Below are 13,273 nucleotides of genomic sequence, written 5' to 3' on the forward strand. Positions count from 1 at the left end.
GGGGAGTTTGAGTGGGAGTTTGGATTGTGGTGCTTGTTTGGGGTTTGCTTTTGCTGGGGGGGAGTGTGGTCTTTTTGGTGTGGCTTGTGTTTCCCAGATTAACAGGATTTAGGTGGGAAGGAGATGACAGATACAGAGGCAGCTGTGGGAGTGACTCCTGTAGTGATAGACACATTGAGGACGACTGGATGTGGAAGCTGTGGTATGTACATGATCCTGGAGGGGGGACCTGGTAAGAGTTTTTTCTGCATGAAATGCCCGTCTGATAGAGCTGATGGAGGAAAAGATCCGAGGTTTGGAGATGCAGGTGGAAAGTCTGGTTGAGTTTAGGAAGGGGTTTGAGCAGATGATGGAGCAAAGATATGAGGTATCTGAAGGGAAAAGTTCAGACTCACAGATGGAAGCAGGGCTGGGGAATTTTGAGGAGAGACTGGATGAGGAAAGTGGTCAGTGGAAACATGTGACTCAAAGAACCAGGCAGAGAAAAAGACAGGCTAGTGAAGGAGCCTCGCGAACCAGCTGAGCGGCAGCGAACCAGCGGGGACAGCAGAGCAGCTCACAGCAGGAGTTTGCCTGGGAGTTCGCCTGGAGTGAGCCCAGTGAGGCTTACATCTTGCCAACGTCTCTGAGGAAGCTCATAGTAGGTAGGTGATATGGAAGGGGGGGGTTCAGCTGTTGTGACCTGCACTGGATGTGCCATGTTTGTCTTTCTTCCACAGGACAGAAGCGACTTTGTCTGTACAAAGTGCAAGCTGGTCTCCATATTGGAAGAGAAGATTGAAGGTCTGGAGCAACAGGTAACGACCCTGCGTTGTATACGAGAGACTGAGGATTTTCTGGACCAAACTCAGGATAGCCTTCTAGGGGCACAAAGCTCTAAAGATATAGAGCAGGTTGCACAGAGGAGCCAAGAGGCCAGTGAAGAAGCTTGGCAACATGTGACCTCCAGAAGAGGTAAGCGGAATGTCCGGGTTCCAGTAACACAGACACAGGTAACTAACCGCTTTCATGTTCTCTCCACAGGTACCAATGCGGAGAGTGGACCAGATGATATGTCTGGGGGGAGAAAGCGGAAGGAGACTCCGCTGGTTGGGAGGCATGAGATGCGATGTCCTGAGGTTGGGGGTTCCACGACCACCACTCCCAAGAGGAGAAGGCGGGTGGTGGTGGTCGGGGACTCTCTCCTCCGGGGGACTGAGTCATCTATCTGCCGCCCTGACCGGGAAAACTGAGAAGTCTGCTGCTTGCCAGGGGCTAAGATTCGTGATGTGACGGAGAGACTGCCGAGACTCATCAAGCCCTCGGATCGCTACCCCTTCCTGCTTCTCCACGTGGGCACCAATGATACTGCCAAGAATGACCTTGAGCGGATCACTGCGGACTACGTGGCTCTGGGAAGAAGGATAAAGGAGTTGGAGGCGCAAGTGGTGTTCTCGTCCATCCTCCCCGTGGAAGGAAAAGGCCTGGGTAGGGACCGTCGAATCGTGGAGGTCAACGAATGGCTACGCAGGTGGTGTCGGAGAGAAGGCTTTGGATTCTTTGACCATGGGATGGTGTTCCATGAAGGAGGAGTGCTGGGCAGAGACGGGCTCCATCTTACGAAGAGAGGGAAGAACATCTTTGCCAGCAGGCTGGCTAACCTAGTGAGGAGGGCTTTAAACTAGGTTCACCGGGGGAAGGAGACCAAAGCCCTGAGGTAAGTGGGAAAGCGGGATACCGGGAGGAAGCACAGGCAGGAAGGTCTGTGAGGGGAGGGCTCCTGCCTCATACTGGGAATGAGGGGCGATCAACAGGTTATCTCAAGTGCTTATATACAAATGCACAAAGCCTTGGAAACAAGCAGGGAGAACTGGAGGTCCTGGTGATGTCAAGGAATTATGACGTGATTGGAATAACAGAGACTTGGTGGGATAACTCACATGACTGGAGTACAGTCATGGATGGTTATAAACTGTTCAGGAAGGACAGGCAGGGCAGAAAAGGTGGGGGAGTAGCACTGTATGTAAGGGAGCAGTATGACTGCTCAGAGCTCCGGTACGAAACTGTGGAAAAACCTGAGTGTCTCTGGATTAAGTTTAGAAGTGTGTGCAACAAGAGTGATGTCATGGTGGGAGTCTGCTATAGACCACCGGACCAGGGGGATGAGGTGGATGAGGCTTTCTTCCGGCAACTCACGGAAGCTACTAGATCACATGCCCTGATTCTCATGGGTGACTTTAATTTTCCTGATATCTGCTGGGAGAGCAATACAGCGGTGCATAGACAATCCAGGAAGTTTTTGGAAAGCGTAGGGGACAATTTCCTGGTGCAAGTGCTAGGGGAGCCAACTAGGGGGAGCGCTTTTCTTGACCTGCTGCTCACAAACCGAGTAGAATTAGTGGGGGAAGCAAAAGTGGATGGGAATCTGGGAGGCAGTGACCATGAGTTGGTTGAGTTCAGGATCCTGACGCAGGGAAGAAAGGTAAGCAGCAGGATACGGACCCTGGACTTCAGGAAAGCAGACTTTGACTCCCTCAGGGAACAGATGGCCAGGATCCCCTGGGGGACTAACATGAAAGGGAAGGGAGTCCAGGAGAGCTGGCTGTATTTCAAGGAATCCCTGTTGAGGTTACAGGGACAAACCATCCCGATGAGTCGAAAGAATAGTAAATATGGCAGGCGACCAGCTTGGCTTAATGGTGAAATCCTAGCGGATCTTAAACATAAAAAAGAAGCTTACAAGAAGTGGAAGGTTGGACATATGACCAGGGAAGAGTATAAAAATATTGCTCGGGCATGTAGGAAAGATATCAGGAGGGCCAAATCGCACCTGGAGCTGCAGCTAGCAAGAGATGTCAAGAGTAACAAGAAGGGTTTCTTCAGGTATGTTGGCAACAAGAAGAAAGCCAAGGAAAGTGTGGGCCCCTTACTGAATGAGGGAGGCAAGCTAGTGACAGAGGATGTGGAAAAAGCTAATGTACTCAATGCTTTTTTTGCCTCTGTTTTCACTAACAAGGTCAGCTCCCAGACTGCTGTGCTGGGCAACACAAAATGGGGAAGAGATGGCCAGCCCTCTGTAGAGATAGAGGTGGTTAGGGACTATTTAGAAAAGCTGGACGTGCACAAGTCCATGGGGCCGGACGAATTGCATCCGAGAGTGCTGAAGGAATTGGCGGCTGTGATTGCAGAGCCCTTGGCCATTATCTTTGAAAACTCGTGGCGAACGGGGGAAGTCCCGGATGACTGGAAAAAGGCTAATGTAGTGCCCATCTTTAAAAAAGGGAAGAAGGAGGATCCTGGGAACTACAGGCCGGTCAGCCTCACCTCAGTCCCTGGAAAAATCATGGAGCAGGTCCTCAAAGAATCAATCCTGAAGCACTTAGAGGAGAGGAAAGTGATCAGGAACAGTCAGCATGGATTCACCAAGGGAAGGTCATACCTGACTAATCTAATCGCCTTTTATGATGAGATTACTGGTTCTGTGGATGAAGGGAAAGCAGTGGATGTATTGTTTCTTGACTTTAGCAAAGCTTTTGACACGGTCTCCCACAGCATTCTTGTCAGCAAGTTAAGGAAGTATGGGCTGGATGAATGCACTATAAGGTGGGTAGAAAGCTGGCTAGATTGTCGGGCTCAACGGGTAGTGATCAATGGCTCCATGTCTAGTTGGCAGCCGGTGTCAAGTGGAGTGCCCAAGGGTCGGTCCTGGGGCCCGTTTTGTTCAATATCTTCATAAATGATCTGGAGGATGGTGTGGATTGCACTCTCAGCAAATTTGCGGATGATACTAAACTGGGAGGAGTGGTAGATACGCTGGAGGGGAGGGATAGGATACAGAAGGACCTAGACAAATTGGAGGATTGGGCCAAAAGAAATCTAATGAGGTTCAATAAGGATAAATGCAGGGTCCTGCACTTAGGATGGAAGAATCCAATGCACCGCTACAGACTAGGGACCGAATGGCTCGGCAGCAGTTCTGCGGAAAAGGACCTAGGGGTGACAGTGGACGAGAAGCTGGATATGAGTCAGCAGTGTGCCCTTGTTGCCAAGAAGGCCAATGGCATTTTGGGATGTATAAGTAGGGGCATAGCGAGCAGATCGAGGGACGTGATCGTTCCCCTCTATTCGACACTGGTGAGGCCTCATCTGGAGTACTGTGTCCAGTTTTGGGCCCCACACTACAGGAAGGATGTGGATAAATTGGAAAGAGTACAACGAAGGGCAACGAAAATGATTAGGGGTCTAGAGCACATGACTTATGAGGAGAGGCTGAGGGAGCTGGGATTGTTTAGTCTGCAGAAGAGAAGAATGAGGGGGGATTTGATAGCTGCTTTCAACTACCTGAAAGGGGGTTTCAAAGAGGATGGCTCTAGACTGTTCTCAATGGTAGCAGATGACAGAACGAGGAGTAATGGTCTCAAGTTGCAATGGGGGAGGTTTAGATTGGATATTAGGAAAAACTTTTTCACTAAGAGGGTGGTGAAACACTGGAATGCGTTACCTAGGGAGGTGGTAGAATCTCCTTCCTTAGAGGTTTTTAAGGTCAGGCTTGACAAAGCCCTGGCTGGGATGATTTAACTGGGACTTGGTCCTGCTTTGAGCAGGGGGTTGGACTAGATGACCTTCTGGGGTCCCTTCTAACCCTGATATTCTATGATTCTATGATTCTATGAAATAGAGCTTTAGGAACAGGTTTGCAGAGTTGGAAATGAAGAAGGGGCTCAGCAGGTACTTGTTGAAGGTGGAAGGGTAAGGAAGAAGAGAAGAGAGGCTAGTCCTATAGAAAAAGGGGAAGAGTCAAGGGAGACTACACCAAATATGAGCCCCAGGAGGATACAGGATGGGTTGAAGAAGATTGTAAGGGAAAATAGGAATGGAAAGAACTTGCAGCCAGAGGGAACAGGGGAGAGACTGGAGAATAGCACTATCACCAGGAAAAGGCAGGTCTATGTGATCGGGGACTCTTTATTGAGAAGAATAGACAGGCCTGTAACTAGAGCTGATCCTGAGAATAGAAGGGTGTGCTGTCTTCCAGGTGCTAAGATACGGGATGTAGACCTGAGGTTGAAAAGGATCCTAAAGGGAGCGGGAAAGAATCCCCTAATTATCCTTCATGTGGGAACAAATGATACGGCTAGATTCTCGCTGGAAAGTATTAAGGGAGACTATGCTAGGCTGGGGAAGACACTTAAGGAAATTGAGGCTCAGGTGATCTTTAGTGGGATCCTTCCTGTTCCTAGAGAAGGGCAACAAAGGTCTGACAAGATTATGACTGTCAACAGATGGCTTAGGCAGTGGTGCTATAAGGAGGGCTTTGGGATGTATGGCCACTGCGAGGCATTCACGGACAGAGGTCAGTTCTCTCGGGATAAACTTCATCTGAGTAGGGAAGGAAATAGACTTCTAGGATTGAGGCTGGCACAACTGATAAAGAGAGCTTTAAACTAGGAATTGGGGGGAGATGGATGGGAGATGTCCAGAAAATCTCCACGCCAGATTTTAGCATTGAGAGGGAAGAAGATGAAGTAAGAAAGGATACAGCCGTGGGTAGGAGAATGTATATAAGGAGCGAGGGCGGTGTGGATACTAGTCTAATAGGTTATACTGGCTGTAGAATGACTGTGCCTAATAGGGTACAAAATGTGAGCGAGTCCAAACAGCAAAAATAAAGATGTTTGTACACCAATGCGAGGCGCCTAGGTAACAAAATGGAGGAACTAGAGCTACTGGTGCAGGAAGTGAAACCAGATATTATAGGGATAACAGAAACATGGTGGAATAGTAGTCATGACTGGACTACAGATATTGAAGGGTATGTGCTCTTTAGGAAAGACAGAAACAAAGGTAAAGGTGGTGGAGTAGCATTGTACATCAATGATGAGGTAGAATGTAAAGAAATAAGAAGCGATGCAATGGATAAGACAGAGTCCGTCTGGGCAAAAATTACATTGGGGAAGAAAACTAGTAAAGCCTCTCCTACGATAGTGCTTGGGGTGTGCTATAGACCTCCGGGATCTAATCTGGATATGGATAGAGCCCTTTTTAATATCTTTAATAAAGTAAATACTAATGGAAACTGCATGATCATGGGAGACTTTAACTTCCCAGATATAGACTGGAGGACCAGTGCTAGTAATAATAATAGGGCTCAGATTTTCCTAGATGCGATAGCTGATGGATTCCTTCATCAAGTAGTTGCTGAACCGACTAGAGGGGATGCCATTTTAGATTTAATTTTGGTGAGTAGCGAGGACCTCATAGAAGAAATGGTTGTAGGGGACAATCTTGGCTCAAGTGATCATGAGCTAATTCAGTTCAAACTAAATGGAAGGAATAACAAAAATAAATCTGCAACTAGGGTTTTTGATTTCAAAAGGGCTGACTTTCAAAAATTAAGGAAATTAGTTGGGGAAGTGGATTGGACTGAAGAACTTATGGATCTAAAGGTAGAGGAGGCCTGGGATTACTTTACAGCCAGATGGGGCAATACAAAGAAAAAGAGACAATGTTGGTCAGCATGATTTATAGAGTCATAGATACTAAGGTCAGAAGGGACCATTATGATCATCTAGTCCGACCTCCTGCAAAACGCAGGCCACAGAAACTCACCCACAGACTCCTGCGAAAAACCTCTCACCTATGTCTGAGCTATTGAAGTCCTCAAATCATGGTTTAAAGACTTCAAGGAGGAGAGAATCCTCCAGCAAGTGACCCGTGCCCCATGCTACAGAGGAAGGTGAAAAACCTCTAGGGCCTCTCCAATCTGCCCTGGAGGAAAATTCCTTCCCAACCCCAAATATGGCGATCAGCTAAACCCAGAACATATGGGCAAGACTCACCAGCCAGATACCCAGGAAAGAATTTTCTGTAGTAACTCAGATCCTACCCCATCTAATAGGTAGTGCTGTTTACAAACATTTGTTCAAACATCCTATGGCTGTTCGGTCCAATCACCTTCATAGCCCTCTTATTGGCTATTCTTGGCCATTCATAGAATATCAGGGTTGGAAGGGACCCCAGAAGGTCATCTAGTCCAACCCCCATCCTCATGGCTGATGAGGATTGGTCATGAGCATTTGGGGAATGGCGGTTCTTCCCGCAGAGTCTCCTTTTGTTTAAAAATATTAATGAGCAAACCAGGGTATATATTATCGCTTTTTTTTAAAAATTACAGTCATCTAATCAGGGACCAGAAATGACGTCATGTGACTTAAATAACCCTCTCAGTGACAAAGTGCCTCATCAGCCAGCACACCCCCTTGTGACTGGGTATGACCTTGCAGGGTCTTCTGCTCCATGGCCCTCACCAGGCAGCCATCCAGGTCTGCTGATAGTTCACTTTACTTTGTGATTCTGTCCTCCTGCCAGGCCACATCCCTTTAGGGGTGTCATAACCATATAGCTAAGGGTAACCTAGAATTCCTCCTTACCTGTAAGGGGTTAAGAAGCTCAAATAACCTGGTTGGCACCTGACCAAAAGGACCAATGTGGAAAAAAGATACTTTCAAATATGCGGGGGGTGGGGATAAGGCTTTGTTTGTGCTCTTTGTTTGTGTGTTCCCTGGGGAAGCAGAGAAGCATCAGGTCAGAAAACTCCTTCTCCTAAAATCATCCTAAAATGAGTCTCAATATTGCAAAAAGAGTAAGTAAATAAGGCAAGGAGCGTTAGATTATCTTTTGTTTTTAGCTTGTGAATTTTCCCTGTGCTAAGAGGGAGGCTTATCCTTGTTTTTTAGTAACTCTGAAGTTTTGCCTAGAGTGGAATCCTCTGTGTTTTGAATCTGATTACCCTGTAAAGTTACCTTCCATCCTGATTTTACAGAGGTGCTTCTTTTACTTTTTTTTCTTTATAATAAAATTCTGTTTTTTAAGAATCTGGTTTACCTATTTGGTTGGTAGATTATTCTCAAGCCTCCCCAGGAAAGGGGGTGAAGGGGCTTGGGGGGATATTTTAGGGAAACAGGAACTCCAAGTGGTTCTTTTCCTGAATCTTTGTCAAACTCACTTGGTGGTGGCAGCAGTACCCATCCAAGGACAAGGTAGGATTTGTGCCTTGGGGAAGTTTTTAACCTTAGCTGGTAGAATTAAGCTTAGGGGGTCTTTCATGCAGGTCCCCACATCTGTACTCCAGAGTTCAGAGTGGGGAGGGAACCCTGACAGGGGGGAATAAGAGTCCAACTCAAAAAAGAGTCCACTGCCTTAGAACAGATCTTTGGTCTGAAGCCTGACCCCTTAGTACTTCTAGACCTTGTATCTGGATCCTCCATGCAGGACCCCGCCTCCCCTCCCCTCCCCTTGGTGAGCCTGTAGGGACCAGTTCCTGCCTCCACCCTGGATCCAGCCCAGGGACTCTGCAGTAAGCGGGTTTTCTGCCTCATCAACCCTCTTTCTTCTTCCCTCAGCTACTTCCTGAACCAGCCCAGCTTGAGTGAAGGGGCTCGCCTTGTCTGCATCCTGCCCTGGGCCAGGCTCGTGGTCTCAGCCGCTGCCACAGCCAGAGGTGCTGGAACAGTTTTTATAGTGGGGGTGCTGAGAGACTTTAAACCAAACTGTTAATGATGGAAACCACTTTAAGCCAGGGGGTGCGGCAGCAAAGCACGAAAACCAAACTAACAGCAATAGAGCCCAGCACCATGCCTCCTGTCCCACCAACGGCCTGGCCATCGTACTGCACCCACTGTGTGCAGGAGCCTGACAGCAGCTGGGCTCCTTTCTGGGAGCTGAGGGTAGAGGCCTGATGCCCTCCCAGGGCTGGGGTCCTCTGAGCTGGGCTTCTCCCTGGTAAGCATCTCTTCCAAACCTGGCATCAGTCACAGCTGTGCATGGCGGGGCTGCCCAATTCCATGGCTGCTCTTTAACCCCTTCCTACCTGCTGTGGGGTGTCTGTACCGCATCAGACCCTCCCACTTCAGCAAGAGTCAAACACTGCTCAGAGAAAGTTTGTTTGCACACATACAAAGTGAATATGTAAATCACAGGCAGTGACTCATTTCTCTATAGGAAAAAAGGGCTCCATCTGGCAGCAAATTTACGTAAAATGAATAATTTGAGCAACTATGCAGGCAGGCATAGCTATTCCTGAAAGAGTCCACATGCGGACAAGCCTTCTTACTGATGTTGCTTATTCCTGTATGGGAAGGAGAATAAGCTGTACTGGTATAAGGCAGCTTTATACCAGTATAACTGTATCCACACATGGGATTGTACTGGTATAACTATATGAAATCACTTCCCTAGCCAACATAGTTATACTAGTACAAAATCTGTCTGGGTCAGCCTAAGACAATCTTTTTGAAGTCATGCAGGAGGGTTTAACCCTATATCTTCTCTTATTATTCATTGGCAACAATGGATCTACAGTATTTTACACTAGCTGAGGATCTGGCCCACTGCGTGTAGCAAGTATGGCTAAGATACAAAGTCTGAGGAACTTATTTTGAAAGCCATTTAGTTTGACCTTTTAGAAAGGTCATGTGTGAAAGAGGATTGTAGTTCTAGCTCCCTGGCTCCTTGTATTGACTTACCGCAGGACTTCCTTCACCAATAGCTAGAGTTAACAAAAGGACTCCAGCCTCTCGCCCTACAGGCTAATGGTACCCTGCATTATTCCTTCGGCAGTGAACTATTTCTGCCCATAGTGCAAGGGTAAAAAGAAGGGCATTTGGGGAGAAAATTAGGATCAGGCTTTCCAATGTCACTGAAGGTCAGAGCAGGCGATCAAGATGGATAAGTTAAACAAGGCTTTCATGAAGTAGTAGATGGTCAGTTTATTGTCCTTGGAAACATCTGTTACTGATGGACTATAGCAAAAAATAGGTGTCTGGGAAGAGAACTAAGTTCTAATAAAAGACATGAGACTGTCTATTTGCTTTGAAATAAAAAAACAATAAGAAAGTAAAGAACCCAAATAGCACTCAATAGTGCAGAACAGCCAGCAATGTGTTCAACACTAACAGCCCTGGCCATATTTGGGCAGCTCAGGAGATACTCCACTAAGAGCAGTTTTCCTTCTGCCTTACCTGAGGCCCAGCATGAGTTTTGTCTACCATTGACTTGGGGCAGCGAACCCTTGGCTCCAGAATTCAATTCCATCAGTTGAAGAGAGACCACATTTGTTGATTAGTAATGCTCCTCTTTTCTGAGCCAATCCATGGACAAATGACTGGAATGGGAGAACTGGGTGCATGTAAAGGAGACAGGGATGATGTTTGTTACATTCTTTAGCTGTGTTACCCAGGGTTTTCAGAATCCAAAGCAGTGGTAGCTTAACTGTTTCACTCCAGGCAGTGTCAGGAATAAATCAGTGGGAACTCAGCGCTTCCGGCTGATGAAAAATTGTTACGAGTAAGCATGCTCTTGCCTAAAAACTACAATTTATTAGATTTAAGCACACTAGAACATAAGCAATAGGTTTAGAACACCCCAAATCATTACCTAGAATTTGAGATGGTGTTGAGTAGTTCACAGCAGGTCTGCGATGGCCGGTCACTTCCCTGCTGGGGAGTATGGTTTCAGAAAAGTCTCTCAGGATCACTTCAGAGAACTGCTCCAAAGTACACTCTATTGTCTAGTCTTTTTATAATTAACTTCCACAAAATATTCAGCTCATAAGGACACGTCATAAGATCATCACCTCTCCTGATTTCAATAAACTATTTATCAACAAACATTCCTAACAATAAGAATGGGGAGTACTTGTGGCACCTTAGAGACTAACAAATTTATTTGGGCATAAGCTTTCGTGGGCTAAACCCCACTTCATCAGATGCATGGAGTGGAAAATACAGTAGGAAGATTTTATATATATATATATATATATATATATATATACACACATACACACAGAACATGAAAAGATGGGGGTTGCCATACCAACTCTAATGAGACAAATCAATTAAGGTGGGCTATTATCAGCAGGAGAAAAAAACTTTTGTAGTGATAATCAGGATGGCTCATTTCCAACAGTTGACAGGAAAGTGTGAGTAACAGTAGGGGAAAAAATTAGCATGGGGAAATAGTTCACAAAACTATTTCCCCATGCTAATTCTCCCCCCCTACTGTTACACCTTCTTTTAACATCACTGTTAAAAAGCTGTGCCTTATTTCTAAGTATTTCCTAAGCTAGACCAGAAAGCAGCTCTTTCAGAAAGGCCAGTCTGGATTTGAAGACATCAAGAGATGGCAAATTCACCACTTACCTTTGGAGTTGGTTCCAATCACCATCACTGTTAAAAACCTGTGCCTTATTTCTAAGTGTTTCCAAAGCTAGACCAAACCAAGGTCAAGCCTGTCTTGTGCCATAATAAGGCCTGTTCTCTATACATTCCCTGTGCAGGAATTTGCACACTTAAGTTTATTGTCTTAAAGGAGCCCTGCAAAGGATTTTTAAAAAGCTGGGTTTGTGCCTCTCTGATGGATAAAGGCGTGGTGTCAAATAAAAGATAAGGGATGTGTAGGTGAGAGCTTTGCTTGTTTTTTGTTATGTTAGAAATACCACCTTTGGACTGCCCTTTGCTGAAGGGGGTCTCTGAGGGTGTTTCTGGCAAGCCCTGATACCTCAGGCCATGTCTACATTGAGGTTTAGCACTGGTCTAGAAATAGACTGTAGCATATCCCCCTTTCCCCACAACACTGGTGCAAGTTACTATTCATACTAGTGCAGCACATTTATGTTAGCGATTAGCACCATCCTGGAGTCTGCCTGCACCCTGCCAGTTAAGAGAAAACGGTTAAGGAATGCTTTAGAGGGGGATCTTTTTAAAAAAGTGTTATTGGGACTATTTTTGTATCCTTCCACCAAGGGCCATAATTACATGATTTATAGCTGTTAGGAAAATCTGCAGTCCCTATTCAAAAAAAAGGAAGCAGGAGCTATAGGGTGGAGGCTCAGCTCCCAGAATATTGGACTACACAAATGCAATGGTACTGGGCTGAGAGGGATCCATAAAAGCCTGCTAATGAAAGCCAGCAACAAAAGCTTGAAGGCACTTCTGGGGCTAGAAATGTGCTGGGTCCCCAGCAGGACACTGAGGACCTCCCCTTTCTGGTGCTAAGAAGATCTCAGTTCCTAGCTCTGTGTGGTCCCAGATAACAGAGTCCAAAAGCCATGACAGTCTGGTTTCTATACAAGCCATTACTGGCTTGGAGTTGTTTTGCCTGACCTGGCTTTTGAGCAGGGGAGATTTTGAGGGGGAGCAGGAGGGAGAGAAGAAGGAATTCCATATTGGGGAGGAGGGAAAGTGGAACATTTTTGCAGGCAGGTCTTCAAGCAGCAGCAGCGGTTTTGCAGCTGCTCAGAGGTTTGGAATCTTCCAAGCATGAAAAATAAATGTGTTATTTGGCAATCAACTCCCAGTACAGGATATACAACCTCATCTGTCTTCTCTTCTCTCTTGTCCCTTTGCTTCCTGTCCTTTCCATGGCTGCCCTTGCAATAGAGTAACTCCTCACTTAAAGTTGTTCCAGTTAACCTTGTTTCGTTGTTATATTGCTGAGCAATTAGAGAAAATGCCCATTCAAAGTTGCGCAATGCTCCCTTATAAGGTCATTTGGCAGCCGCCTTCTTTGTCCACTGCTTGCAGGAAGAGCAGCCCGTTGGAGCTGCTGGTGGGGACTTGGAACCAGGGTGGACCGGCAGCCCCCCCATCAGCTCCCCGCTCCCCTAAGTCCCCTGTGCGGCAGCCGCCCAGCAGGCTATCAATTACCGGGCAGTTCAGCTGTCCCTCCCACCACTGCCGTGTGCTGCTCCTGCCCTCTGCCTTGGAGCTACTCCCCGGAGCCTCCTGCTTGCTGTGCGGGGGTGAGAAAGGGGGCTAATGTCAGGGTATCCCCCTCCCCCCTGCTCCTGCCTCACACTTACCCCATTTCCATAGAGCAGGGGGGGAACACGACAGGGCTCAGGACTGAGGGAGCTTCCTGGCAGCAGCTTCTGTCTCAACTTGCTGATCTACTTAAAAAGCCGTGTACTTAGAGTGGGGTCAGTGTACTTAAAGGGGCAATGCGCATCTCTCTCTCTCTCACACACACACGGTGTGTGTGTGTCTGTCTCTGTCTGCCATGCTGTCTCCCCTCCCTCCATTCGTGCTGCCTTGTAGAGTGTGAGGCTACATTAACAATAATGGGTTAACCCTTGAAGGGTCAGCTGATTGCTATTTCATCATTTAGCAGTAAGGCATCCACTGGGAAATATCCCACCCTCTGACTTCACCACCACAACCAAGCTTCACAATCATCATTGCTGTGTACCAGTATTAAATTGTTTGTTTAAAACTTATACCATGTGTGTATATATATA

This window comes from Dermochelys coriacea, chromosome 18 (genome assembly GCF_009764565.3).
Source record: "Dermochelys coriacea isolate rDerCor1 chromosome 18, rDerCor1.pri.v4, whole genome shotgun sequence".
NCBI classification, from domain to species: Eukaryota; Metazoa; Chordata; order Testudines; family Dermochelyidae; genus Dermochelys; species Dermochelys coriacea.